At 42.1% G+C, this 13,736-nt stretch overlaps 1 protein-coding gene and 1 long non-coding RNA gene across 5 annotated transcripts in view; both read left to right on the top strand.

Annotated features, from left to right (window-relative positions):
* The window catches only part of LOC101744498 (neurobeachin), a 573,788-nt gene that overhangs the window by 59,681 nt on the left and 500,371 nt on the right, over positions 1 to 13,736 (top strand). The window lies entirely within an intron of this gene.
* Positions 1 to 13,736, top strand: part of LOC134200131 (uncharacterized) — a 109,395-nt gene that overhangs the window by 38,984 nt on the left and 56,675 nt on the right. The window lies entirely within an intron of this gene.

Genomic DNA, 13,736 nt, shown 5'->3' with positions numbered 1-13,736 from the left:
ACAATCTCATCGACATCCTTCTGGTGCAGGAGACCTTCCTAAAGCCCTCGCGTCGCGACCCCAAAGTCGCGAATTACGTCATGGTTAGGAATGACAGACTCTCCACCCGCAAGGGCGGGACTGTCATTTACTATAGGAGGGCCCTGCACTGCGTCCCTCTCGATACTCCCTCGCTCTTACATATCGAGGCGTCAGTGTGCCGCATCGCGCTGACGGGACACCAGCCGATCGTCATCGCATCCGTATATCTCCCTCCTGACAAACCCCTCCTGAGCAGTGACCTCGAGACACTGCTCGGTATGGGGGACGCGGTCATTCTGGCAGGCGATTTAAATTGCCACCACACTAGGTGGAACTGCCATCGCACGAATGTGAACGGTAGGCGTCTCGACGCGTTCATAGACGACCTCACATTCGAAATATTCAACCCCCCGACCCCCACGTGCTATCCGTACAACGCCGCGCGTCGTCCGAGCACAATAGATCTGGCACTGCTGAGGAACGTAACTCTGCGCTTGCGCTCCATCGAGGCAATGTCAGAACTCGACTCAGACCACCGACCTGTCGTCATGCAGCTCGGTCGCCCACTCAACCGCGAACCAGATACGAGGACCATGGTGGATTGGAAGAAGCTGGGCACGTGCTTAGCTGACACCGCTCCACCAATCCTCCCTTGCGGCCCGGATTCAACTCCATCCCCCGAGGACACCGTCGAATCCATAAATATCTTCACTGATCACGTCTCGACGGCGATCACAAGATCTTCAAAGCAAGTTGATGTGGAGGACTGCTTCCACCGCATCAGACTTTCCCCCGATCTTAGGGACCTCGTTAGAGTTAGGAACGCGGCAATCCGGGCCTACGATCGATATCCCACGGATTCAAACCGGACTCGGATGCGTCGCTTACAGCGGGAGGTCAAATCCCGCTTGAGCGACGCCCGAAACGAAAACTGGGATAGTTATTTAAAAGAACTCGCGCCCACTCACCAAGCATACTGGCGACTAGCTAGGACCCTCAAGTCCGAAACTATCGTCACTATGCCGCCTCTCGTACGCCCCTCAGGCCAATCACCGGCTTACGATGACGATGACAAGGCAGAGTTGCTGGCCGATGCACTGCAAGAGCAGTGCACCACCAGCACTCAACACGCGGACCCCGAACACACCGAGTTCGTCGACAGGGAGGTCGAGCGCAGAGCTTCCCTGCCGCCCTCGGACGCGTTACCCCCCATTACCACTTCCGAGGTCAAGGAGGCGATCGATAGCCTGCAACCACGGAAAGCTCCCGGCTCCGACGGCATCCGCAACCGCGCGCTTAAACTGTTACCAGCCCAACTGATAACGATGTTGGCCACCATATTAAATGCTGCTATGACGAACTGCATCTTTCCCGCGGCGTGGAAAGAAGCGGACGTTATCGGCATACACAAGCCGGGCAAACCGAAGAACGAAACCGCGAGTTACCGCCCCATCAGTCTCCTCCCGGCGATAGGCAAACTATACGAACGGCTCCTTCGTAAACGCCTCTGGGACTTCGTATCCGCGAATAAAATTCTTATAGACGAGCAGTTTGGATTCCGCGCCAGACACTCGTGCGTCCATCAAGTGCACCGCCTCACGGAGCACATCTTACTAGGGCTGAACAGGCGGAAACCCATTCCGACAGGAGCCCTCTTCTTCGATATAGCGAAGGCGTTCGACAAAGTCTGGCACAACGGTTTGATATACAAACTGTATAACATGGGAGTGCCAGACAGACTCGTGCTCATCATACGAGACTACTTGTCGAACCGTTCGTTCCGATATCGAGTCGAGGGAACGCGTTCCCGGCCCCGTCACGTCACAGCCGGAGTCCCGCAAGGCTCCGCCCTCTCCCCGTTACTATTTAGTTTGTATATCAACGATATACCCCGGTCTCCGGAGACCCATCTGGCGCTCTTCGCCGATGACACCGCCATCTACTACTCGTGTAGGAAGAAGGCGTTGCTTCATCGACGACTTCAGACCGCAGCTACCACCATGGGACAGTGGTTCCGGAAGTGGCGCATCGACATCAACCCCACGAAAAGCACAGCGGTGCTCTTCAAAAGGGGTCGCCGTCCGAACACCACGCTGAGCATCCCCCTCCCGACTAGGCGCGTCAATAACCCCGCCCCCGCCGTTCGCCCAATCACGATGTTCGACCAGCCCATACCGTGGGCCCCGAAGGTCAAATATTTAGGCGTCACCCTCGACAGTAGGATGACATTCCGCCCCCACATCAAGACGGTACGCGACCGTGCCGCCTTCATTCTAGGACGTCTCTACCCGATGATATGTAGGCGAAGTAAAATGTCCCTTAGAAATAAGGTGACACTCTACAAAACTTGCATACGCCCCGTCATGACCTATGCAAGTGTAGTGTTCGCTCACGCGGCCCGCATACACTTAAAATCATTCCAAGTCATTCAATCCCGTTTTTGCAGGATAGCCGTCGGAGCCCCGTGGTTCGTCAGGAACGTCGACCTCCATGACGACCTGGACTTAGAGTCCACCAGTAAGTATATGCAGTCGGCGTCAATGCGCCACTTCGATAAAGCGGCACGACACGAGAACCCTCTCATCGTGGCCGCCGGTAACTACATTCCCGATCCTGCGGACAGTATGGAAAGCAGTCGACGTCGCCCAAAACACGTCATCTCGGATCCTCCCGATCCACTAACGGTGCTTCTAGGTACTTCAAGCACCGGTCACCGTTCTCGTCGAACCCGTCGCTTGCGACGAAGGGCTCGACGAGTAAATTAACTCCCAGACACAGCCCACTGAGTTTCTCGCCGGATCTTCTCAGTGGGTCGCGTTTCCGATCCGGTGGTAGATTCTGCGAAGCACGGCTCTTGCTAGGGTTCGTGTTAGCAACGTCATCAGGTTTGAGCCCCGTGAGCTCACCTACAAAAGTTAGGGTTACGCTGACATAGCCTCTCAAGGCTCTCAGCTTAGGTAGGAAAAAAAAAAAAAAAAAAAAAAATCACATCCGAGCACGAGAAACGAAACGAAAGCACGCCATCTAGTGGACGAGAGCTGCAACTAGTCGTCAAAGGTCGGCTCACTTCGAGTGGCGTGCTTAGGCGGAGTCGAGATGTCATCGCTCGAATTAAATCCAGACACATTCTTTGCCCAAATTAGGAAGAGTGAAGACGTTTCGGAACTGTCATCGTTTGGTACTGCGCAACTTATTTGCACTATTACCCATTTAGTTATTATTTAGTTGTTTAGTCATTAGTTTTATGATATTTTAAAGATTTAAAGAATTACGGACTTACCGCCAACTGCTCAAAGATTTCACGACTCACTTTTTCAAATGATGCACAAACTGCGGCAACACGTAGCGCTAGTGTCGCGCTCAGTACATTGCATGGGTACCGGGCAAGTTGGCAGGAGATTTCAAAATGTAAACCCCAAAATCGGACACCCCCACTGTGTCAGAAAATATTGAAGATATCGGTCCATTCTGTGTCGTATAATTATGTCACCAATAGTTAGTCAAAAATTCTCCCGTCTGCGAGAAGCAGGAATAGCCTCTTATGCTCCCAGCGAACAGGTTAAAACAATGCTAGTCAGAAATCGTGCACTACCAGTTACATACTTCTATTGTAATAGATTTATAGTTTCTAGTGTTATCATCAAAATCCAACCAGAATAATTGATATCTCACAAGATATTTTTTCCATTTTGTGTAGGGGATAACAGTGAAAATCGTCGATAGTTTTTGGATAAAACCAAAGATAAGAAAATCGTTAGTCAAAGAGACGAGCGATCGTGCGTAGTTGTTTTGTCTGTGCCTATTTATGTACCGATTCATCAGTCCGCATCGGTTTTTAGATAGCTGATTCACATTAAGGCTCGAAACGGCCGGCGAGGCTCCGGCTAATCCCCGGGCTCGCCTCGGGACGGGATAATTACGCCGCCAAGAACTTATTATACCCTGGTACATGGAGTGCCGTGGCTTTACCAAAATGCATTGCGGAGAAGATAATTAAGACACAATAATCTTCTGCTTTCCTCCTAATGGATTTTGAGATAAGCCGTGCTTTTAGATAAGATGAATCTTGACGTAATGGTTTCTTATCAAAAAAAAAAAAAAACTAGTGTTTTTGTGTATTGTTGTTGATTTAATATAATTCTGCCGCGAAGTAATAATTCGTTCCTGAGTGTTGAAGGACGGAACATAAGTTATAGTTCTATTAAGATAATAATAGAATATATTAGCTGTACCCGTCCGCTTCGCTGGGCATTTAAAATTAACATTATTATTTCTCACCCCCACAAAGATTCTCATCATTAACGCCCCCGCAACTGGTGTAGGGAGTCCAACACTCATATAAATATTAGCCTATCCATTAAATACATGTATTTTCTACATGGATACCAAGTTTCAAGTCAGTCGGACGCATGGTTCATTAGTTATAACGGAACATCCGTAAAAACCACTAGTTTTAGTATATTAGTACAGATAGTATCAGGGTAGCGGCGTGTACGTGTTCCGACATGAGCTTCAGTTACAACCTAATCTAAGGTGTGTCAAAGGCTTGTTTGCCCAACTTTTTTATTTATTGCTTAGATGTGTGGGCGAGCTCACAGCCCACCTGGTATTAAGTGGTCACTGGAGCCCATAGACATTTACAACGTAAATGCGCCACCCAACTTGAGATATATAAGTTCTAAGTTCCTCAGTATAGTTACAACGGCTGCCCCACCCTTCAAGCCGAAACGCATTACTGCTTCACGACAGAAATAGGCGGGGTGGTGGTACCTACCCGTGCGGACTCACATGAGGCCCTACCACCAGTAATTACGCAAATTATAATTTTGCGGGTTTGATTTTTATTACACTTTGTTATTCCTTCACCGTGGAAGTCAATCGTGAACATTTTTTAAGTAATAAAGTACAGTAATACAGTAAACCTCGAAAAAATCCCCTTAGAATTTGACGTAAATCACACATAAATACTTCATTATTTATGCAAATAATCGAAAAAATCCTCAAAGTATCAGACGAAAAGAGGGATGTCTCGGCACCACAGGGTTCGCTCACTTGATCACATTTTCAATGTCAAAAGACGCGTTCAATCTGAATATTTATTGATTTTACACCTCTTCACGAGTCATGTTTGCTTGGTAAATGTATACATCCCAGTCGATTTAAATTGACTTCATTTTATTAGTTCTTTAAAGTTTCTTACCAGGTCATGAATTCCGTAATCCGAACCGGGTGGGTTACACAGCATCAGGTTCTGTGGTTGCGAAGCGGTGATGAGTTTCAGTTGGCTTGAACACGTCATTTCGGATCCTCCCGATCCACTAACGGTGCTTTTAGGTACCTCAAGCACCGGTCATCGTTCTCGTCGAACCTGTCGCTTGCGACGAAGGGTTTGACGAGTAAATTAACCCACAGACACAGCCCACTGAGTTTCTCGCCGGATCTTCTCAGTGGGTCGCGTTTCCGATCCGGTGGTAGATTCTGCGAAGCACGGTTCTTGATAGGGTTCGTGTTAGTAGCGTCGTCAGGCTTGAGCCCCGTGAGCTCACTTACTAGTTAAGGTTACGCTGAAATAGCCTCTCAAGGCTACCAGCTTAGGTAAGAAAAAAAAAGTTGGCAAGTTGCGACAGTTAATTGTGAAAATACTATCGATAGTTAATCGATCTTAAACATTATTCATATTATATCTTTCGCTAAACTGAATCACAAGGCTCGGACAAATCTTACTTTCCGCAGACGAATCAAAGTTATCTGTTTTGCGATACAATACGAATCTCTTACTTTCTGACCGAAAAAATGCTAAGGTTTTCCCGAAACTGCTTCACGATTCGTCTGACAAATATTGACATTTTGTTCCCTTTGAATTCAAAGAAGTTGGAATGGAAATATTTGAAGCTGTCGAAAGTAAATAGTCCCTCTAGTAGTGGTGACATGTACCAGTTACCGAATATAAGTATGTTAAGAGGTCGTTATAATGATACAATGTTTATTCATTATGGAAAAAATAAGAACCACGGTGTTGGAATTGGCGAGGTCACCCTTTTTTAATATATTTAACGTTTCAAAGCTTAACAGATTCTTAACGTTTTACTGGTGGTAGGACGTGTTGTGAGTCTGCACGGGTAGGTACCACCACCCCGCCTATTTCTGTCGTGTAGCAGTAATGCGTTCCGGTTTGAAAGGTGGGGCAGCCGTTGTAACTATACTGAGACCTTAGAACTCATATCTCAAGGTAGGTGGTGGCATTTACGTTTTAGATGTCTATGGGCTCCGGTAACCACTTAACAACAGGTGGGCCGTGAGCTCATCGACCCACCTAAGCAATTAAAACAAAAATCTTTTAATTGCTTAGATGGTTAAACGAATGTACGTCATGGTAACTTGAGTCATAGACATCTCAGCTCGAATGCCGCCCCTCGCCACGTGAGATCAAAACCTCAATTTTGTTGTAGAACAACAGTTCCACCTTTCAAACCGTTTCAAACCGCTCGTGACCGCCTCGCTGCAGAAATAACCGGGGATTACGCAAATTGAAAAACTTTTATAACACGATGCTGTTTCTTTCATCGTGGAAGTCGTTCTGTTATAACCGTCTATTGAACCCTAAGTAGATGACACAGCCCTCGGTCATACATTTCGATATTTATGCCTTGTCAGGAGTTTCGTGAGTGAAGCTCACAACTAGCCCGTGTTTCAGACGTTTATTCTCAGCTCTCGCGTCAATCGGTTGCCTAAGGGCCCTCCTTGTAATACATATGTAAATCAATAAGCTTTGTTTTAATTATATTTAATTTTATTTTTAAAACAACCCCGGAGATGGGCCTTATAAATGGTTCGTCGCCTTTAGAGATATTGCCACATGTCTGCGTAATTTGGTCACCGATATATCCTTGCGACTAACTAGCACTCCCGAAGTCTTTATGCTTCAGTTCACGATGTCTTCGCAGTAGCATTTCAGTAATAATGAATTCATCTTGTTCATTTACTTAATGTGAAATGTACGTACATTTGTAATCTCTGAGCGCTCTGATCTCGGGTGAAAGCAACTATATGACATCAGATTTGAGTTACTTTTGGACAGAAGAGATACTACAGCCAAATTATTGTAATACTTACAAAAAACCATACTCGAATATTCACTTGACCGATTTTATAACAAAAACAAATAACGTAGGTTTTACACGGCAAAAACTTAATATTTCTAAGTAAATAACGTCATGAAATTACGTTTTATTCGTGTAATAACCTCGGCAATTTTTCCTTAATGCCCGCAATATCTGAATCCAGGTAACACCGATCATTCTCGAAACGTGTTTTGAAACCGAATGGGCTGCGAACGAGAAACGTTGCCCACAGCCCACACTATGCTTTTATACTACAATTGTGAAGTAGTTGTTTAAAATTTTATTTATTATAAAAAAAAGAACGTAATATTCCTAACCTAAAAGTATATGTTATTATCCGCAACATGCTTCGTCAGATTACAGACATAGTTATCAGCAACATGCTTCGTCAAATGTTATTTAAAATGTCTTGTATCTATTTGACGTATAACAGAGAAACGAGATTGATTTTTTTATTTTGATGCAACGAAATATCTTAAAAGACGCAACAGTAATGCAGATCGGTGATAATTGAATTAATTTCAGTAGAATTAAAATTAGAAGAAGAAGAAATTGGTAGAATTAGAATTAAAAGTGAGACCTTAGAACTCACTAGCCCTTAGAAACACTATTTTCAATTTAAATTTATTAAAATTTATTTTCTATTTTTTTGTTAAATTTTTAATAAAGCGTGCTTTTTAGTTTTTTTAAACTATTATTTATTATTTGAGTCGGTTATAATGTGTACCGATGTAAATTTTAGTTCTGATATTGTTTTACGTATGAATTTCTCATAATATCAACACGGTCCCGGCTATGATTGCCGACCGACTGGATTGCTACTATATCAGTCAGTGTTGTAATAAGCATCTATCTCTCGTTAATCTAACACAGTGGCTGATATAGTGGTGGTTACTCAGTTAACATTATTTCATTATTTATTGTATTAGTTCCTTTAATTAAATTTAATTCAGTTTGATTTAAGTTGTTTTTTATTTTTTAATAATTCTAATAAATTGTATTTTCGGTATTGTTTTGTTTCGATTTAAAAATTTGGGTAATTTTATGGACTTAAGTTGCTTGAAATAAACGCATTTCATTTCATTTTATTATCCAGAAATTGTAGCTCATAATTATGAACACAAATTCACCATGAATGATCGTAGTATATAGGAAACTGGTTTTTGAAATTTGAATTTTAAATTAGAAGCTGTTCAAGTTAGTGAAATGTTCCGAAAGTTTTACGTCTTGATTTCTAAAGCCTGTGAACTATTAGGTTATTCCATAAAGACGTACACAGTAAATTGAAGTACCACCATGTTGTGTTTTCTCAAAAATTTGTTACCGTTCGCATCGGGAATACGTTTGTTTTGTAGGCAAACATTAAACATATTGTTTTGAAAGACTTCATAAAACTTTAAGTCAATATTATAACGGGTAATCCATTTCAGTGTGGTACGGTCACGATTTGTGCCACGACAGCTATTTCTATTGTTTACTTTTGTTGCTTAAAATAATTTTATCGTGTTTCTTTTAAATGCTTTAATGGGGACGCGCTAATGGGCCACCTGGTGTTGAATGGTTAACGGAGGCCATAGACATCTACAACATAAATCCCGCCACCCACCTTGAGACATGAGTTCTAAGGTCTCACTTTTAAGAGTACAACGGCTGCCTTCGCCTACAAACCGAAACGCATTACTGCTTCACGACAGAAACAGGCAGGGTGGTGGTACTCACAAGACGTCCCACCACCAGTGAAATTCGGAAATAATTTAGATTGCTTTCATATTTTCATTTTGTTTTAAAAGTCAGCAATTTATTTGAATTTGAGTTTGGTTACTTTAAGTGACATTGCCGATAAATAGCTTTTTTTAATATGAAATAAAAAATGAATTGCTGTTCGTTAGTCTCGCTAAAACTCGAGAACGGCTGGACCGATTTGGCTAATTTTGGTCTTGAATTATTTGTGGAAGTCCAAAAAAGGTTTAAAAGGTAGATAAATATGAAAATGCCAGGAATTAAATAAAAATAACAATTTTGTTTTTCCTTTGATGTGTCCCCCGTCTGACGGATTCCTTTTGTTTGTTTTAAGTTTATTTTATACAAAAGCTTAGGTCTATAATTTATCGATTGAGGCACTGCGAAGTCTGCCGGGTCAGCTAGTATGAAATATTTTTGAACAATTGACCGATTAATATCCGATTGTATCGATTTGAATCGAAATCAAGGTAGTATCGGACAACGGGCCAGTGGATGCCTTTCGACTCATTAGCTTTCCCAATAAAATAATTGAGAGTTTCAGTTGCGGGGTTTGTAGAGGGCGAGGAGGGAGGAGCGGCGGGATCCCGGGACGCTTTCAGTGTTCGGACGTCCTCTCCGGCGTAACGACGCCGCCGTCGCGGGCCCGAGAACATTCTCGTCATGTATGTCAAGTACCAGGATAACATATTATCAAAACAGTGATTTAATTTATAGCAAACATCGGTGGTGTTTACGTTCGTTCGAAATTTGAATGCGTTCCTTAGACGCCGAGCTTGTGTTCGAATATCTTAAGTACACACGTTGCTTCTCGCGAGCTCCAACTGATTATGATAACCGCGTGTCGTGCACGGATTCAGCTTACATTTGTAAGATAGTGGAGAGACGGTTTGGGTTTGAAGTGTTGACTGGCATCGTTTTTAGCAAACATATCACTGATCTCTTGTCGAGCACAGTCAGCGGCAACTCATTTAGATTTGTTTTGTTATGTTATTCTCACTTTTTTTGTAAATTTGTTGACAACAAAACAAATTTATTGACAAATAATATAATAGCAATAGTCGTGAATAACAATAAAGTTATAGAAAAAAAAAACATAATGAAAATCGGTTCACTAACAGAGGACTAAATGTACCTAACTATTTTATGTTTGCCTATTCATAAATAGATTTATATACAAAAAGCAATATTATATAGATATGAATAATTTTGTCGCGAAATTTTATTTTAAAATTTGAATTCAATCTTTCGTAAGGCATCTCCTAGTACGATAAATATGAGTGACACCACCAGCCTCGTTGTTGGTCAAGTCCTTAAATAAATCAGTTTTCACAATTCGTTCGTGAAAATTTCATTTTAAATCTTCGAGTTTCTTTGAGACAGAGCGAAATTATTGAACATATTGTAATTGTAATAATCAAGCTTTCCTGATATGTATGTAAAGTGATATTAGCCACTTGCAACAAACCTTCCTAGGTCCGATGACGGCTTTTTGCAAATTTAATCTGCTATTTAATTTTAAGGGCATAATAACTACGGAACCGCCGATCTGATTTCCGTACCATTATCAAGCGTTTATTTTTTGTATCTCGAAATTTCTGTTTCAATTTTATTAAAGAATTTTGCTACAGAGTCGACCGATGAAATTTTTTTCCGGCGTATTACTAAATTGAAAGCATGAATTTCGTTTTGTAAGCCGTTAAAATAAACAGTAGCTGTGTTCTGGTTCTGTGAAGAGACTGTAGGGTTATTGGAATATTATTATATCTCGGAATCTTGTTTTTTTATTTATCCTAATTTATAATAAATAGCTAATTGTGCCAAGAACACTAGTTTTACCAACGAGTACTCATTACAAAATACTTTTTGGAAGCATTAAAGTTCCATCATCATTATGTATGAATGATCAGTCTGTTTTTATAATAAAATAAAAGGAACACACTTAAATAATGTAAATTGGAAAAATACGATTTTTTTATTGCTTAGATTGGTAGACGAGCTCACAGCCCACCTGGTGTTAAGTGGTTACTGGAACCCATAGACATCTACAACGTAAATGCGCCACCCACCTTGAGATATAAGCTCTAGGGTTTCAGTATAGTTACAATGGCTGCCCTACCCTTCAAACCGAAACGCATTACTGCTTCACGGCAGAAATAGGCAGGGCGGTGGTACCTACCCATGCAGACTCACAAGAGGTCCTCCCAGCAGTAAACCACATCCAATAAAAAACCGGTTTCTGTTGGATGTCATTTATGATGATCATGTTTAAATGTGCATTTTTGATATCTTGACCTTAATTTTACTTATATTATTTACACACGTATTCCCTAAAAATTGCCACCTGTTCGTGAAGTTTGAACATCAGTTTAGCGGAGTCGCTCGATACGAGACTCCGGGCCCCCACGACGACTTCGTCCGTGGTTGAGGTTTTATCAAAAGCAGGTTTTGGAGTTTATCCCTTTGCTATTTCGTTAGGTTCGTTATGTTTAAGTCGTCGTGGCCTAAAGGATAAGACGTCCGGTGCATTCGTATGTAACGATGCACCGGTGTTCGAATCCCGCAGGCGGGTACCAATTTTTTCTAATGAAATACGTATTTAACAAATGTTCACGTGGCTTCCACGGTGAAGGAATAACATCGTGTAATAAAAAGCCAAACCCGCAAAATTATAATTTGCGTAATCACTGGTGGTAGGACCTCTTGTGAGTTCGCACGGGTAGGTACCACCACCCCGCTTATTTCCGCCGTGAAGCAGTAATGCGTTTCGGTTCGAAGGGTGGGGTAGCCGTTGTAACTATACTGAGACCTTAGAACTTATATCTCGAGGTGGGTGGCGCATTTACGTTATAGATGTCTATGAGCTCCAGTAACCACTTAACACCAGGTGGGCTGTGAGCTCCTCCATCCATCTAAGCAATAAAAAAAACCGGTCTTTCTTAGCTTTTTAGTATAATTACTAATCGTTTTCGGAGTACGAAATTGGTTTTTCCATTTAAATTCATACGAATGTCCAAACAATGTCGTGATTCAATTACAGATATCTGTGTACAAACGGTAGATAAAAAATTACTTTTCTATTATTTTCTGCGATTAACTGAACCATTTACAAGACGTGCTGCGGTTACATCAGGTTAAAATAATTGCAGGCTCACTCACTGGAAAATGTGTTTTTTCTAACCTTTTGTTTGTGCCAGCACAAGCCGGAATGATGACCACGATCTTATAATGTTCCTTAACCGCCGTCATGAATTAAAATGGTTATGAATAACAAACAATATAAACGAACGTTTTACCCTAAACTTAAAATAATGCGAAACTATGTCAAACAATGTAGATTACAAGTACTTAGCTACCTGTAATAATAATAAGATGCCGAGTTATCAAAGATCGCTTCTAAAATATTTGTCTTCAGTAAGTGTTAGCCTCCGGTAACCTTAACGAGAAATTCCAATTTATTCTCAGTCGCTGTTGTTCATTGCCGACTATATTTTCAAATATAGACAAAAGTTGTTTCTAAGTAATCGGATTATTAAATTCGAATAGCGCTTATTCGAACTACTGGAAGATTTTATTTAGCTCCTTGACGTTTCTGAAGGCCCGGTAATCGTTTACGTAAATTATTATTTGCCAGAATACATTGTTTTGAATAAGGTCAATTAATTAAAAAAAAACACGTTCATGTCTCGTATTTATCTTTATAATATAGTTAAAATATATTATATATTTGGAGCCTCTGGGTCTGCGGAGGGACTTCGGTTCCCTCTGTATTTTGTACCGTATGTTCCATGGGGAGTGCTCTGAGGAATTGTTCGAGATGATACCAGCATCTCGTTTTTACCATCGCACCGCCCGCCACCGGAGTAGAGTTCATCCATACTACCTGGAGCCACTGCGATTATCCACAGTGCGTTTCCAGAGATCTCTTTTGCCACGTACCATCCGGCTATGGAATGAGCTCCCCTCCACGGTGTTTCCCGAGCGCTATGACATGTCCTTCTTCAAACGAGGCTTGTGGAGAGTATTAAGCGGTAGGCAGCGGTTTGGCTCTGCCCCTGGCATTGCTGAAGTCCATGGGCGACGGTAACCACTCACCATCAGGTGGGCCGTATGCCCGTCTGCCTACAAAGGCAATAAATATTTAAAATGACCAAGTTAGATATTTCGTTACATTATTCAAAATTTTGCCATCCTAGTCATTAGGAAAGATAATTTAAATGCAAATACAAATAATTGCAGAACTAATAAGCAGTACAACAGTAGTGGACTAGGCGTATCTCATTCCGTTGGCACATTAGTCGTCGCAACACCGCGAGACTTATTCTATATTTTATCCGGCGCGCTGTAATAAACGAATCTTTTTTATTTCCCGTTTCTGATTCCTGTCGGCTCTCGGTAATGTCGCGAGCAATGGATTCTCTCTGTGTTCAAGCTGACCCCGCGGCCCCTCGACTTGAGTTTGGCCGTTCACAAAAAAATTGCTTTGGCAATTCGACATGCGTGTAATTCCTGCGGGTCATGTGCGCCTAGTGTTTTATGTTTTTTGTTTCATTCATGATATTGATCACGGGCGGCCTTTTTTAGTAAAGAGTTTATTTCTATGAGATTTTTGTGTTACGATGTAAAGAGTACCTTTTTTATTGCCTTTGTAAGCGGGGAAACATACGGCCCCGCTGTTGGTAAAAGGACTCGTGGATGTCAGTAATGCCAGAGGCACAGCCAAGCCGCTGCCTGCTGCTAAGGATTTTCCTCAAATTTCCTTGAAGACAGGTATGTCATATAATTCGAGAAACACCGTGGAGGGTGTTTATTCCAAATCCGGATTGTACTTGTCAAAAATAACTGTGGAAACGT

This window comes from Bombyx mori, chromosome 14, assembly GCF_030269925.1.
Source record: "Bombyx mori chromosome 14, ASM3026992v2".
Lineage (NCBI taxonomy): Eukaryota > Metazoa > Arthropoda > Insecta > Lepidoptera > Bombycidae > Bombyx > Bombyx mori.
The sequence above is the reverse complement of the archived record's forward strand: the minus strand, read 5'-3'. Positions and strand labels throughout refer to the sequence as shown.